Source organism: Trichosurus vulpecula, chromosome 8 (assembly GCF_011100635.1).
Source record: "Trichosurus vulpecula isolate mTriVul1 chromosome 8, mTriVul1.pri, whole genome shotgun sequence".
In the NCBI taxonomy this organism is placed as follows: domain Eukaryota; kingdom Metazoa; phylum Chordata; class Mammalia; order Diprotodontia; family Phalangeridae; genus Trichosurus; species Trichosurus vulpecula.
Genome location: NC_050580.1, coordinates 181100444 through 181117305, shown reverse-complemented (window position 1 = coordinate 181117305; position 16862 = coordinate 181100444). Strand labels below are relative to the sequence as shown.

Genomic DNA, 16862 nt, shown 5'->3' with positions numbered 1-16862 from the left:
AGACTCCTAGCTATCTCCATTGCATAGCTTTATTTTCACCTGCATCTCTGCAATTAAATTTTAGTAATTGTTACTTTCACTGCAGCATTACTATGACTTAAGATTCTTCTAACATGGCTCTCCACCTTCAGCAAGTAAGGACCCCTTTCCTCCAGACACTGAATTTAGCCATTTTTCTCCTTGTGACCCTCCTTGGGTTCTTGTCTTCCTTATTTCTTCTCAAGAATTCCCACTTCTTACTTATGGTGATATATCCCCTATACCCCAGCACTAGTGTCCTGAGAAATGAAATCTTGCTCTGATGGGACTGTGACTACTGCACAACACTCTTAGAAGTACAGGCTTGCTATCCTCTGGTGCATTACAAAATTTGCCTACAAGAAGGAAGCAAGATTCTTAAGGGGTTGCCTAGATCTCTTCTTATTTGGGACATGTGGTATTACATAGGAGGTTCAATCAGGAGCTTGCCAGTTCCGCCAACACTGTAGACTGGCCATCAGTTACCATCAAAAGATTGGGGTTTATATTGCTTTTATACTCAGGAGTAAACAAAGGGAGCTGATATGTTTCAAATAACTCATCTAGGGTAAGTAGAACTCAAGCACATGTGAATATATTAATCCTGAGTAAGGTAGATAAGATTAACTACACAATTTGGTCAGCTTTTATATTAAGTGGATGAATTCATCCAGACTCTTTAGCATGTTAAGGAATCTGCTCTTGCTAACAGCAAATTCAGGTTCCTGGGTACAGATTTGGTGATCATAACCTTTCAGGCCCACTTAGACTACATAGCCAATCGGCAGCATTCTGAGGCAACATAGATGGAAAAGTAAAGCATTTCACAAGAGAGACAGCAGAGAAAGGGAGAGCTGAAAAGGGAGGACAGCGATGTTTTTGGCACACAATGTCAGGGTTTATTTTCTGGCAGAACTAATACAGAGAAAGCAGGTGGGGGTGGAGGGCTGGTTGTCTTGGAAATTTACTCTCATCTGCATTGAAGAGGAAACAATGTGTACCTCTGGAAGGGCATAGAAGTCTTCTGAACCTGTATAGAGGTGAGAAAACTGGGGGAAAATTGCAGAGAAAATTGCAAATGTAAAGTTTGCAGTAAACATTGACAAACTTGGCAAGAAAAAAAAGAAACAACTACAATTATACAAGCTCTAAGCTAAACTATGATGAGTCTTTAGTCACTCTCACTGCTTCATTCATCCACCAGAAATGTTCAACTTGATTCAGAGCTTTCCAGAGCTTTTTGAGGTGGCCAAAAGAAAATAAAATGTAATTGAGAAATATTTAACAATATAAATAAAAATACAATGACACACAGATAATGTTACTATGTGATTTTCTAAGTCAATATACAGCCCTGGGGGACTCTTATCCATGGTTTAGTGGCCCCTTGTTTCTATCTGAGTTTGATACCACTGGTTTAAAGCACTGAGAGTTTCAGGCAGGATTTGAAAGCAGCTCTTCTTGGCTGTGAAGCTGGTTGGGTATCCACTACACCAAGTTGCATGCAAATTAAAACATTTTCATCCGTCAGATTGGAAAAGTTGTTAAAAAAAAGTTAAAATGACATTTGTTGAAAGGGCTGAGGGAGAGTAGGCAAAGGAATTCAGTGTTGGTTGAACTGTGAAATGGTCCAGCCATTCGGTAAAGCAATTTGGAACTCTATTCCCAAAGCTGCTAAACTGCACAGTCTTCGACCAACCTATAATATTATTATACCCTAATAATATCATAGCATAACACAGTATCATACCCTCCTCTCCTCCCAAAGAGATCAAAGAAAGAGCGAAAGTACCCGTATGCACAAAAAATATTTATAGCAGCACTTTCCCTCCTAGCATAGAACTGGAAACAAAGTGGGTACCCATCACCTGGGAAGTGCGTTGAACAAATTATGGTATAGCAATGTAAAGGACCATTTTTTACACTGTCAGAGATGATGAAAGTGATGAATTTATTGTAGCTTGAGAAGACTTACATGAACTGATGCAGAGTAAAGGAAGCAGAAGTAGGAGAATGATTTACACAAGTACTACTGCGTTGAAAAGGATATTAACTAGGGAAGACGCTACGGGATGTTCCTAAAGTCTGGACACAGAGGCAAAAATGCATATTTTCAAGAAATGAAGTGAATGAAATTTTCAACAACATTTTATTTAATTGGAATATTAACAAATAGCATCTTCAATATGATTCCCATCATTTGTGGTGCAAAGTTTGATGTGCTTTGCAAGATTCACATGAACTTGATGCAATAACTCCACATTGCCATCAATTTTAGCACATTCACTCCTTATGTGTTCAATCAAGTGTGTTGCATCTGCGATTTTCATTGAGTACACCTTCTCCTTTAGCATATTCCAGAAAAAGAAGTCAAGGGAGTAAGATCTGTTAATATTCCAGATATTTCAAAATTTGTATTTTTGCCTATGTGTCCAGACTTTAGGGACACCCTGTAGAATGAAATGTCCAATGACTAGTCAAAGTATCTGAATCATTCTTGGCAGAGAGGTAATTAACTAGTAGTAAGGGATCCATTCATTGTCACACAAAACCAACGCCTTGATTTATTTTGTATTATTCAATTAATTTGTTATAAAAGAAGTATTTAACTGGGGTGGGCCATTGAGCGTTGGGGGTGGGGTGGGGGTAATGATAAGGACACTTCCAAATAAAAGGAAGAAAATAAAATCAGTACCTTACTGGATCGATTAAAAAAAAAGAGAGAAAGAGAACAGAAGGAAGAAGATATAGAAAAGCATGGCAATATTGGAAGTACCATGTTAATTTGAAATATGAGATTAAAAATTGGACCTACAGGTGATTTACGATTTCCTATTCAGTCCTTTTTTTTTCCCTGTTCTTGTTTGTATAAGGAAGCTCATTTTCTGTTTGTTTGTTTGTTTTTTTTGTTTGTTTGTTTGTTTGTTTTTTGCATCTGTCAAGTTCACAACAATAAAAAGAAAAATACTGGCAGGTAGGTGGCATGTTAGATGCAGAGCTAGACGAATTCAGGAAAACTCAAAAACCTGGGGAAAGTCGATTAACTTCTGATTACATAGTTTCCACTGAAGTTTCACCGTCCTTTAACATTTTTGAGCAGTTCAACGCAAGGCAGTGCAACTGACGAAATTGCGTCGGCACCCTGGGGAAGTCGCCGGAAGCAGTCCTGTTTGCAAGATATTTTTCTTCATGAGAAAGAGGGTCGTGGAAAAGAAGATGGGGTTCTCACTTTCCTTTATTCTTTTTCTTAATCCCGATTCAAATACCTTTTGCAGTTAATTGGGAGGTGAGACGGTGAACGGGCAATCCCTTCCCCAAGAATGTGTCTGCATTTCGTAGACAGTTACAATTAGATACCTTGGCTTAAACAAAACCACAGCACCTCCTTCGAGCCGGAGTCGAACCAGCGACCTAAGGATGTCCAGATCTCCCGTTCCTACAGTCCTCCGCTCTACCAACTGAGCTATCGAAGGGCGCACGTTAAAGTGTTGGCGTGTGCTCTATTTTTAAAGGTGTGGTACTTGTCCGTGCCAAATCACTTCTTGCTGTCAAGGAAATTATGCCATTCGAGACACTTAGCCTGGGAGTACCGCATGCACATTTCCTACGTGCTTTCAGCCGCCGCCTGAACTTTTGCCACTCCCGAGCTGTCTAGCTTCGTTGCTCCCTACAAACACAAGCTCTTTTCGAATTACCTCAGAACTATCATCACCCTATTTCTAACCACATTTTTTTTTTCCCGTTGCCTTCGACTTTCCTTAGAAAACAAACAAACAAACAAACACTTGGAATCTCCGCAAAAATGGGGTTCAAATTGCTTCCCAACAAAACCCGTAGCTTGCAGCTCCAGAAAGATCGCCCTCCATCCCTTTTGCTTTATCCCAGGACACGATCGACTTCATCTTTCCTAACTTCGTAGAGAGTTAAATTTGGAAGCAATCGACTTAGACTGTACAATAGCATACTAGAAAGGTTATTCATTACGACCAGGTTTAGTTTATAAAAGGAATGTAGGACTGGTTGAACATTAAGAAGACTATACATACAATTATAAATCATACTAGTAATATGAATAATAAAAATGTCATCTTAACAACAGATCCCCAAAAGGCTTTTGGCAAAATCTAGCACTAATTTCTACTAAAAACTAAAAAATATAGGAACGAACCATTTTGGATGCACCTCATTAAACGTGATAAGCTAAATCATTTATTTCAGACAGGCAAAAAACTCCAACGGCATCTTAAGCAGAGACACAAACTGGACAGCGCCTTCCTTTGGAAAGACTTGAATTGATAAAATCGTCTTTAGAACGTCTAGATTTTACAACCATTAGACTTCATCCCACCCCACTCCCCGAAGACCTTCCTCCATTCACGACCTGCAGATTGTTGATCTTCAGTTAACGCCTAATATTTGATGTTTCTGCTTCTGCAGAAATGTTGGTTTGCATTTGAAAAAGTAGCGGAATCCCACTTGATTTTATTTACTATACCTCAGAGATAGCCTCGTTTGGTGCTGACCAGTTCTTTGGTGTCCTACTGATTCGTATCTCTGCTATAACCCCTTCCTTTTCTCCTCTCCTTGTCTCTTCCGTAAGGTCACCTTCGTTTTCGAGAAGAAAATGATTTTGTTTATTTTAGAAAAGAGGTTCTTAAACTTGATTTCTGATTACCCACTCACTCCCTCCAAAAGGCATGATATTCTTGAACTAAGGAGAGTAGAGTGACCAACTCAAAACTTCTACATTCGTAATCTCTGGCGCTTTAATAAAAGTTGCTCCGAAATGGCAGCGGTGGGATTCGAACCCACGCCCCCGAAGAGACTGGAGCCTTAATCCAGCGCCTTAGACCGCTCGGCCACGCTACCACGGCCAGCTGCTGTTCTTGGTCAGTCTAGAAGAATTTATGAGTCGTGCTAAATTTGGGGAATGCAAAGACAAAATGTAGTCCCCACTTTCAAGCAGCTCATAGCCAAAGCGGGAAGCCGACATAAAAACAACTATGTATAAACAACATACGGACTGGACAAAATGGTGGAAATCAACGGAGGACAGACACTAGCATACGGGGGATCAGGAAAGGCTTCTGTTAGGAGGTAGGGTTTTAGCTGGAACTAAAGGAAGCCAGGGAAGCCAGGAGGTTGAGATTAAGAGGGAGAGCAATTCCGTGCAGGAGATGCGAAGTGATTAATTCCGGGATTTCAGAGATTGAATGTCTTGTACAAGAAACAGCCAGGAGGCCAGTGTCACTGGACTGCAAAGTAAAGGAAGGGTGGAGGAAGAACGGAGAGAGGAAAGCAGTAGGAAAACTAGAAAGGTAGGAAGGGGTCAGACTGGGGAGGTAGGAAGAGGTCAGGATATGAAGGGCTTTGAAAATCCAACAGAATATTGTATTTGATGTTGGAGGTAAAAGGAAGCCACTGGAATTTATTGAATAGGGGGACCATATAGCCAGACTTGCACTGTAGGAAGATCAATTTCACAACAGAGTGGAGGAATGATTGAAGTGGTGAGAGACTTGAGGCAGGGAGACCAATCACTAGGCTACCGCAATAGTCCAGGCATGAGGTCTTGGGGCTGGGGAGTACACCAGAGTAACTTCAGTGTCAGAGGAGAAATGGCTGCCAGAAACAACAGTGCTTGATGGATGGAAGGGTGGTGGAGGGAGAGAGAGAGAGAGAGAGAGAGAGAGAGAGAGAGAGAGAGAGAGAGAGAGGAGTACAGGATCACATGCAGGCTGTGAGCTTGGGTGATTGGGAGGATGGCATTACTCTCAACAGTGATAAAAAACATAAGAAGAGGAGAGGGTTGGGGAAGGGAGGGGTGGGGAAATAATGAGTTCTGTTTTGGAAATGGAGTGTGAGCTGTCTACAAGACATTCAGTTTGAGATGTCTGAGCAAGGCAGTTGGAGATGCAAGTCTGGAAGTCAGGAGACATGTTAGGGCTGCACTAAGTAGATCTGAGAGTCATCTATACAGATATATGATAACTGAATCCACTGATGAGAGAAGCTGATGAGATCATGATGTGAAATAGTATAGGGGGGAAGAAGAGAGGAGAAGACAGGAGAAAGGAGAGGAGAGGATTGGAAAGGAAAGGAGAGGAGAGGAGAGGAGAGCAGAGGAGAGCAGAGGAGAGCAGAGGGGAGCAGAGGAGAGGAGAGGAGAGGAGAGCAGAGGAGAGGAGAGCAGAGGAGAGGAGAGGAGAGCAGAGGGGAGCAGAGGAGAGGAGAGAAGAGGAGAGGAGAGCAGAGCAGAGGAGAGGAGAAGGCCCATCCAGGACATCTTGGAGGACACTCACCTTCTTCATCCAGGCTGATGTGTAAAGGAGACTGAGGCATGATCAGACAGGTAGGAGATACACCACGACAGAGAAGAGATTATTAAGGAGAAGAGGGTGATGGATTAATCAATAAATCAATCAGCATTCATTAAGTGTCTACTATGCAGCAGGTACTGTGCTAAGAGATGAGTATTGAAGGATTACATTTTTGTCTATGACCATAACAGAATGTTGTAGTAAGAGAAAATAATTTGGGGCAACACACAAGGTTGCAAAACAGAAAAAAGAAGGCAATAGATTTGCTGATAAACTGCAGGATTGTTTTTATAGGAGACTTCTGGATGGTCTCAAAAACTGACCGTCTTCAGAATAAGAAAAAGGACTGGAGTCAATATTATGTCAACTGGGAAACAATATTTGGTACAGAGGAGAAGCCCGAGTTGTTTGGTCAAGGGTAGAAAATGGAAGTGATTTAGGGGAATTTTGTAGTCTCTTGCATGTGCTATCTGTACACAAGTATGTAGCATACATGTATGTATTCCAGCCACTGCATATGACAATTAACAAGGTTCTCATTAAGCTGAAATAATTTCCACCTCGGCTTTTTGCAACCCAACAGTAATAGCAAAAAGGAAGGGATCACCTTGACAACAAAGAGGGGATTATCCTGGTGGACAGGAGGCTGAAGGGAACCATTGAGTGGAAAAGTAGCTTCCACTAAACAGGTAATAGGCCCTGCAATTTCTATCTAAGAAGCCTCTGCCATAATTCCATCTGCTTTGCTAGTCCTGAAAGGGGAATCTAAATGAAATAAATTCCAGGTAAGAGGCATCTGGCCTGATGGTCACTGGGGAGACAGACAGTCAAAGCCACATTTTGGAACTCTTTTAGAGGATCTGGTTAACAATTTGGCCAATCTGGTATGCTTCAGGAACTTGAGATATTAAGAGTTTTATTTGTTTAATGTCAATTATGTTGTAAACATTGTTTTTTTTGTCTTGATAGATCCAAACTGCCTTTTTCCAGACAAAGGAAAAAGGGTATGAAGAATGAAACCTTTTCTTCTGGACTTTCTGCCTTTCTAATTCTAGCTAAGCTGGAGAGGCAGACGAGGAATATTTTTCCCAGTCTGCAGAAATTTATGGCTTTGTAAATCAATTAGAGATTAAATTTCTGACCAAAGTGTAAGTTCTCTACCGTGAATTTCCAAATTTAGTTTCAATTTTTTAAAAGAAATGCTGAAGTGTGTTTTGCAGCCCTCAGGAAGTACCATGTGATTAAATAACGTTAGGGAGAACTAGATATTTTCCAAGAGGTGTTTCAGTAGAGGGAGAAATCTCAAGGGACAATGGCAAAGAAGCCTTATTGCTTTAGGGGTGGGGGACTGGGGAGGAAACCTGATGATGAACTTTGGTCTATTTGTCACATTTTTTTCCAACTCTGTTAATTCTGATCATCTGAAAAGAATTTTTTTTTTTTTACTTTCCTTAGTAATTGAGAGCACACTTCATTTTTAGGTAATCCATTTCACTGTTGGATTGCTTTCATTTCTGGGAATGAGCTGAAATGGCTCCCTGCAACGTCTACTTGTATTTAAAAGAGTTAGGAGTAGTGGAATGCACTAAATAGAATGATGGACCTGTCATTAGGAAGATCTGAATTGGAATTTAGTCTCAGACACTGATGGGCTTTGTGACCAAACCCCAGTTTCTTTATCTACAAAGTGGAGATGATACGTACTTCTAAAGGTTATTATGAGCATCAAATGAGATTAATGCTTGCTGTGCAAGCATTAAATCCATATATAAAAGTGAGTGATTATTGGTCCTAGTTGTGTAGGGTCCAACTGTAGGTGCAAGCAGGGCATCTAACCTTTTTTCCAGGGAAGAATCCTTCAAACAATTTAGAGCAGCACTCCCCTCAGCCCCACCCCCAACTTTCTAAGCTAATTTTGCCCAATTCCTTCAGTCAACACTCATCTAACAATCTAAACTGCTGCTGGACCCAGAGGCCTAAGGCACTTCCCTCACTATCTTCACTAAGGAACTCATGGGCTCTGTGTGTCATGATGTAATATTGGCTGGCCTGACTGAGTCTGGTATCTTTTTAGCTTTGTTTTGGCAACAGAAGGAAACGAGAACATTCCTAGGTTGTTCAACCATTGACCAAAGAGAGTTCACTTAGCTATAGCCCAGAAAAGATACTAAAGTGGGATGTTGCAGCACTTAACTCTGGATATGGGAAGTGAAAGAGAGGGAAGATTCAGGAATTAATTCCAGGTTTTGAACTTAGGTGGCTGGAAATATAGTGGTGCCCTTTATAGAAATAGGTGCATAAGAAAGTGAGGAGAGGTATTTTTGGAAGGCAGAGAAGAAGAAGAAGCTTTTTTTTCTGATGACAGCTGTTAGTTTTATGTTTATTTTGTTTTTAATTTATTTCATTTTCTTAGAATTAACTGTGGATGTGATGACCTGTGTGACCTCTGATAAATTTTCAGAGTTAACTGTGATTGTGATAATCTGTGTGAGCTATTGGTATTTTTAGAGTTAACAGCAATCACATAACTTCTGTGACTTTTTGGTCATTTGTTTTCAGACTTGACAGTTCTATTTTGGCCATATCATCCATGACATGCTCTGATTTATAGCCACACATGAGGAGAATCAGATTGCAATGGGTCAAATATGTACAAGAGTTTCTATGGATGACTTGATTTTCATAAGATTGATGACTTCTTCAAACACTATTTCTGAGCTATCATTTGCGACTATTGGCATCACTTTAGAACATGGTTATTCTTAAGTTTCATCACTTCCCATGGGATTTATTTGAATTCAATTAAAATGAAGAAACATTGGTTGAGTCTCTATTGTGTGCACTCTGGTAAAAGTTAAGACAGATACAAAGGTCAGAGAAGACCCTGGTGCCTACCATCATGAAGTTTACAATTTAAGCTAACAAAATCGGACCAACATTACCATCTTATACTAACCTTTCCAGTAAAGAAAGGAATTAAGAATATATACATATTCAATGTTTTCAATAAAACTAAAACCAATTTTATCATATTAATCTAGGGTATTGAATTTCAAGAAATGCAGCCATTCATTCTATCAAGAACCAGTCAAAGTTAATCTTGATTGCATTAAATTGAAAAGTTTTTGCACAAAGAAATCCAATGCAACCAAGATTAGGAGGGAAGCAGAAAACTGGGAAAGAATTATTACAACCAATGTCTCTGATAAAGGCCTCATTTCTAAAATATACAGAGAACTGAGTCAAATTTATAAGAATACAAGTCATTCCCCAATTGATAAACGATCAAAGGATACAAACAAGCAGTTTTCAGATGAAGAAATTAAAGCTATCTATAGTCATATGAATAAATGTTCTAAATCGCCATTGATTAGAGAAATGCAAATATGCCACAAATATGTATATATAATACACATATACAGATGCATACACACATACATATATGTAAAATCATTCTATACAAGTATTGAAAACATTTTTAATTTAAAGTTTTGAGTTCAAAATTCTATCCCTTCCTCCCTCCCTCCCATTTCCCCGTCTGAGGTGGTAAGCAATCTGATATAACTTATACATGTGCAATTACATAAAACATTTCCATACTGGTCATTTTGTACAAGAAGACTTCAATAAAAGAAAAAAAGAAAGAAAGAAAGTGGAAAAATAGCATGTTTCACTCTGTATTCTTTCTCTGGAGGCTTCATCATTAGTCCCTTGGGGTTCTCTTGGATCATTGCATTGTTGAGAATAGCCAAGTCATTCACCATTCTTCATTGAACAATTGTGTACATTTATTGTTATTGTGTACAACTTTCTCTTGATTCTGCTTACTTCACTATGCATCAGTTCATGTAAGTCTTTCCAGGTTTTTCTGAAATCATCTTGCTTGTCATTTCTTATAGCACAATGATATTCCATTACAACCATAGGCCATAGTTTCTTTAGCCATTCCGTAATTGATTAATATCACTTTCTAGGTCAGTTGTTTTTCCAATGAGAAATTTCACATTTTCTTCTATTTTTTTTACTTTTTTGATTTTCTTTTATTGTATCTTGATGTCTTCATAGAGTCATTAGATTCTACTTGTTCTATTCTAATTTTTAAGAAATTTATTTTCTTCAGTGAGCTCTTGTACTTCCTTTTCCATTTGGCCAATTCTACTTTTTAGGAAGTTATTTTTCTCAGCACATTTTTGTATATTTTTTCCCATGCTACTGACTCTTTTCTCATGATTCTTTTGCATTACTCCCATTTCTTTTTCTAATTTTTCTTCTACTTCTCCAATTTGCTTTTTAAAATCCTTTTTAAGCTCTTCCAGGAATTGTTTCTGGACCTGAGACCAAGTTACACTCTGACATCTTGGCCTATACATACTTCTATTTAACAGCTCTTTCTCTGGTTTCAGATTTCTCATCAAGATCTTGGCTTCACCACAGCACAGAGTAAGCTCACAATGCATCCTTGACCCTCCACACCTATTTCCTGAAAAATGAATATGAAGCATCACACAAATATATATATATATATATGTGGTTATTTTAGATTGGTGGAGAGACACAGAGAGAAACAGGGAGAGAGAGAGACAGAGACAAAGACAGACAGAGAGGGTGAGACAGAGATGTAGATAAAGACAGATAGATAAACAGTTAGACACACAGAGAAACAAAGAGGGAAGAGGAAAACAGAAACTGAGAGAGAAAAAACTGAGATAGAAAGACAGACACAAAGAGACAGAGACACGGAGAGACAGACAAAGGAGAGAGAGAGACTCAGGAAGACAGAAACAGAGACAGAGACGGAGGCAAGGGTGGAAAGAGCACAGAGTATAGAGATTCTGAATGATGATGACTATGGCCAGGTCTTTCGATGGCATTTGCTGTCATTCCTAACACAAACCTCTCCAAGAAGAGTCAGGAAGATTATGACATTTTTCAGACTCTCTTTTCTTGGTGTTAGATGGTGATTTAGCAGGTAGTGGGGCGCTAAGTGAATGTGGGCAAGGAGTGAATTGCCTCTGTCCATCTCTCCTGGCAGGTAACAGTATTATTTCGTTAGTTGCCATAGAATAGTTGGGGAACATGGGTTGAAATATGTTGTGTAGAATGAGATGAGATGAAGGAGATATAAACAAATGAGAGCAAAGTGGATGTTGAAATAAAGTAGTGGAAAAAGCATTGGAAGAACTTGGAGGAGGAAGATGGCTTTTTACTGGAAGAACTTGCAGTAAAGAAAGTAAATATAGTGAGTAGTATCCAGAAAACTGTTGAAAGGCAGAAAGCAAGGAGGTACTGGCTCGTTGGTCTAGGGGTATGATTCTCGCTTTGGGTGCGAGAGGTCCCGGGTTCAAATCCCAGACGAGCCCTTTGATCTTATTACGCTTTCCAACTTCGAGTTGGTCTTGTTTACTTCGAGTGTGGTCCTGTTTGTGAGTAGTAAGAGGATGAAACTTGCACTGTATTACAAGTTCAAACAGTAATAGGAAACCACATTACTACGAGGAGTTTGCTATAGTGGGAAGAATGGAAGATCATAAAAGACAGAGACAAAAGACAGAAGAATACGTCACAAATAGTGTGTTAAGTGTGGGAGCCGAAAACAGTGTTAGAGTAAAGCCAAAAAAGGCGATTAGGTTCGAAAGAATAAAGAGCCAGGTACAGCTTTTATTTAATTACTTGGCTGTAATGACTCCCTGAAGCTAGCTTCTCTCACGGAAAAGCTTACATGATTTTTTTTTTTCCAGATGAGGAAGGGTAGTTTCCTAATGATTTTTGGTCTCTCTTGGAGAAGTAGGAGAGAGTAGCATAAGAATAGGATTATCTGACTACTTAAAGCCAACAGTCAGGATCATCTTTTCTGCCGGTGGCTATAGCTTCTCTTTAACTGAGCTAAAGATGCTGGAGGAAGAGAGCTGAAATGTATATGGGAAATTAAGAAGAGATATAAAACAGCATAAGAAACCTAAGGTAAAACTATATAAAAGGGTAAGACTTAGGTCACAGATTAACGGGGTGGGGGGGGGGGAGATATTGTGTGTAACAGATATTAAAAAAAATTGCAGAAGAAAAGGAAAAGTTTTTGATTGACTTTTAAAAGACTAGAGAGAGTAAATGAACAAGCCTTTAGGGTTGTGAGAGCTCCTGAGTTCAAGTCTTGAAGCCTGGTTAATTTTAACTTTCTCTTCCTAAACAATTTCGAGGCTTCACTTCCTTCTTTCAGCCTTGATTTGTCTTTTGATCCTTAGCCTCTTCTAGAAATGAAGCCATTGTCTCAGAGCTTTTTTTTTCTCTACTTTCCACAGCATTGAAGCCATCGTCTCAGCCTTTCTCTACTTTCGACAGCATGAGGTACACAGCTAGGCAGCATGACTCTGCAATTATCCCTAAATCCCCGATAGGATCATTGTGAAAAAAAAACTTTATTTGCCACTGGGCAAAGGAAGAATCAGGACTGTCTGGGAAGGAAGTGTCAGATCATGAGAGAGGCAGTCTCCTGTTGTGGAAAAAGTAGATTGGTAGTCTGGAGACGTAGTTCCAGGCTCAGTCTCTAGATAGCGCTAGGCTCAAACTCTATTTCCTGACAAGAGGGAAAGTTACCTCACTGTCTCATGTTCCTTCATTGTACTAGCACTTTTCCGCCTCTGCTATCCTAGGAATAAAAGAAAATCTCAAGCTTTACTAACTGTGTGACACTGGGTAAGTCATTTAACCTCTGTTTGTCTTGGTTGTCCAACTGCAAAATAAGGATAATAATAGCACTTACTGCACAGAGTTCTTGGGAGGATCAAATAAGATAATATTTGTGAAGGACTTGGCATGTGTCTGCCACATAGTAGGTGCTTAATAAATCATCCCCTTCCCCTTCCCAATCACTCACACTTTCATCGTAGTTGTCATCTTTGATTCCTCATTACTCACACTCATTCCAGATATCACATCTGTTGCCAAGTTCTGTGAATTCTATAGTTACAACATCTATCACATATGTCCCTGTACATTCTCAAAGGGCTACTTCGGGACCTCATTTCCTCCCAACTTGATTATTTCAGTAGCCTTCTGATTCCTCAACTTGCTTCAAGCCTTTTCCCACTCCAGTACATCATCTACTCAGTTTTCAAATTGATCTTAAAATATCCAATAAACTCTAAAAGCTCCCTATTACCTCTAGGATCAAATACAGAATCCTCTGTTTAGTGTGTAAAAACCTTTACAATCTTGCTCCAACTTGTTGGTCCATATTTATTATACTTTACTCCCCCTCACCCCATGCATTCTTTAGTCCAATCAGACAACTCAATTTCTATCCCTCACCTAGGACATTCCATCTCTCTCCAGCCTTTGCACAAATATGTCTGATATACACTTTCTCCCCACCTCCATGTCTTAGAGCAAGGGTGGGGAACCTGTGGTCTCAGGACCACATGTAATACTCTAGGTCCTCAAGCATCACCCTTTGACAGAATCCAAGTTGGCCTCCAGGCTCAAGGTTCCCCACCCCTGTCTTAGATGGTAGTAACTCTTCCTTCCTTCTTCTTTTCCTTCCTTCCTTCCTTCCATCCTTCTTCTTTTCCTTCCTTCCTTCCCTCTCTCTCTCTCTTTCTTTCTTTTTTCTTTCTTCCTTCCTTCCTTCCTTCTTTCCTTCCTTCCTTCCCTCCCCCTCTCTTTTTCTCTTTCTTTCTTTCTTTCTTCCTTCCTTCCCTCCCTCCCTCCCTCTCTCTTTTTTTCTCTCTTTCTTTCTTTCTTTCTTTCTTTCTTTCTTTCTTTCTTTCTTTCTTTCTTTCTTTCTTTCTTTCTATCTTTCTTCTCCCAGCTGCAGTCACCACCCTGGCCATGCCGAAGGGGTCTATCTTCATTTCTCCCTACAAACATCAGCTAACTTCCAATTCCTGCAGCGCCGCCCACCACCCAACTCCTGACCACGGTCTTTTCGTTGCCCTCAATTCTCCTGCAAAAAGCTTGGCTTCATTGCAAAACCACGGCTCGTTCACTTTCCCTCCTTACCAAATTGCTTCCCCATGCTTTTCTTTCTCCCCACCCTCATACCCAGTTCACTCCCCACCTCCTTCCTGAGTTTTTGGTCCCATAATTTTTTTTCCTTTAAAACAATTCTTTTGATCACACCCTAAATCTCAATGTAAGTTATGTGACGGTCACTGGTTCAAGACTTTTTAATTATGAATTCTACCCTATAGCTCTAAAACTTATACAATATAGCTATGATGGTATCTATTTCCCCTACTGCAACTGGTCAGGTATTTCTGTGCACTCATGCTGAAATACATAAGTCCTACCAGGCTATTCCCTAGTGTTAAGAATGATAAAATATTTGCTGTGAACAAAGGCTTAGGGGAATAAATTCCCTTTATGTACTGTTATAAGATAAAGGCCTGGTGCTCTGGAAACCATCTTGACTTTCTCTTCTTAATTTTTACATGAAAACCATTGCTATAAGATTTGGCACGTAAAGATATTGACAGTATTTTTTTTAAGGTTAATATAGTTGTGTGCAAGAGCAATATTTTGCCAGTTGCCAGTTTGTCTTTCCTCCTGTGCCTGTGTACCTCAAAAATCTCCTGTATTCCCTTAACCTTGATGTGCAAATCTGCCAGTTCCAGATGGCCAACCAGCTCAGGGCTTAATTATCCTACTCTCAGAAAAGTATTTTTGAGTAGATCTCCCCTTAGCAGGAGGAGATATTGCCTCCTTGGGAGTACACACTTCCTTGGAAGCACATCTCCCCTCCCCAGAAGCATGCTGCACCCATGAGACCAAGTCTTCCCACTGAATGGACCTATGGTCTCTGTGTCTCACACCCCAAAAAACAAACAAAAACACCATGAGTTTTATTCTATGTTAGCTCGTCTGAGTTGTATTTTTGGTTTCCTTCTCCCTCTTCCCTTTTCCTCTTTCCCCTTGTCCACTCTTTCCCATCACTTGCAAATAAAACTTGAGCATTGAACTGGTCCCCATTATTATGAGGGACCATATGTCTTCAAGGCATTGGCTCTCTCATTAGGAGGCTTGTTTTCCCCATGGTCTTTCACTGGCCCAGGGACCTTTCCTTAGACTTGTACCATGTCCCTGACAGGAACTTTCCCTCATTGACAGTTCTACATCCACTGAGGGGCTTGGGCACTGTGAGTCCAGTCTTGGAAATCAATGGTCAAAGGGGGAATGTCTTTCTTTTCAGTAGCAATGTATAGCTGTAATAGTTGAACTATAAGGAAAGCTGAGTGCTACAGAAATGATGCTTTCAAATTGTGGTGCTGTAGAAGACTTTCGAGAGTCCCTTGAACAGCAATGTCAAATCAGTCAAAACTTAAAGAAATTAATCCTGGCTATTCACTGAAAGGTCCAATACTGAAATTGAAGCTTAAATACTTTGGCCACATAATGAGAAGACAGGACTCATTGGAAAAGACCCTGATTTTGGCAAAGATTGAAGACAAAAGGAAAGGGGAATGGTAGAGGATGAGATGGATAGATCCTATTATGGAAATGATTAAATGAACTTGGACAGACTTTGAAATATAGTGGAGGATAGAAGGGCCTGGCATCCTATCATCCATGGGGTCACAAAGAGTCACACACACCTGAACAGCTGAACAGCAGCAACAAAATTTAAAGAAATGATTAACTCTAACATTACGTAAACTATTGGAAAAAATAAGCAAATAAGGAGTTCTACCAAATTCCTTTTACAACACAAATATGATGCAGACACCTAAAACAGGAAGAGCAAAAAGAGAGAAAGAAAATTATAGACTAATTCCCCTATTGACTATTGATGCAAAAAAAAAATTTAAATAAAATACTAGCAAGATTAAAGCAATATATCAGAAAGATCATACACTATGACCAGGAATTTATACCAGGAATGCAGAGATGGCTCAATACTAAGAATACCATCAGTCTAAATGACCAGATCAATAACAAAACCAATAAAGATTATACGATTATCTCAATAGATGCAGAAAAAGCTTTTGACAAAATATGACACTTATTCCTATTAAAAACACTAGGCAAAGCATAGGAATAAACTGAGCTTTCCTTAAAATGATAAGTAGTATCTATCTGAAACCATCAGCAAACATTATCTGTAATGGGGATAAACTAGAAGCCTTTCTATTAAGACCAAGGATGAAGCAACAATGGTCATTTTCACCACTATTATTCAATGTCCTTCTAGAAATGCTAACTATAGCAATAAGAGAAGAAAAAAATTGAAGCAATTAGAATAGGCAATGAGTAAACAAAAGTCATTCTTTGCAGCTGATATCATGGCAAACTTAAAGAATCCTAGAGAATGAACTAAAAAAAACTGGTTGAAATAGTTAAAAATTTCAGCAAAGTTGCAAGATATAAAATGAACCCATATAAATAATCAGCATTTTTATATACCACCAACAAAACTCAGCAGGAAGAGACAGAAAGAGAAAATCCATTAAAAATAACTACAGACAGTGTAAAATACTCAGGAGTCTATCTGCCAAGACAAACCAAGGACTGAATGAACACAATTACAAAACA

At 39.4% G+C, this 16862-nt stretch overlaps 3 non-coding genes across 3 annotated transcripts; 1 reads left to right on the top strand and 2 right to left on the bottom strand.

Moving 5' to 3' along the window:
* Positions 1-3401: 3401 nt before the first annotated feature.
* Positions 3402-3491, bottom strand: TRNAY-GUA. Its single transcript is given in 2 exon segments — positions 3402-3437; positions 3455-3491. It is a non-coding gene; the product is annotated as a tRNA-Tyr (tRNA).
* A 1314-nt stretch (positions 3492-4805) lies between these two features.
* On the bottom strand, positions 4806-4887 carry TRNAL-AAG. The gene has a single exon. It is a non-coding gene; the product is annotated as a tRNA-Leu (tRNA).
* A 6739-nt stretch (positions 4888-11626) lies between these two features.
* Positions 11627-11698, top strand: TRNAP-UGG. Its single transcript has one exon. It is a non-coding gene; the product is annotated as a tRNA-Pro (tRNA).
* The last annotated feature ends 5164 nt before the right edge of the window (positions 11699-16862 follow it).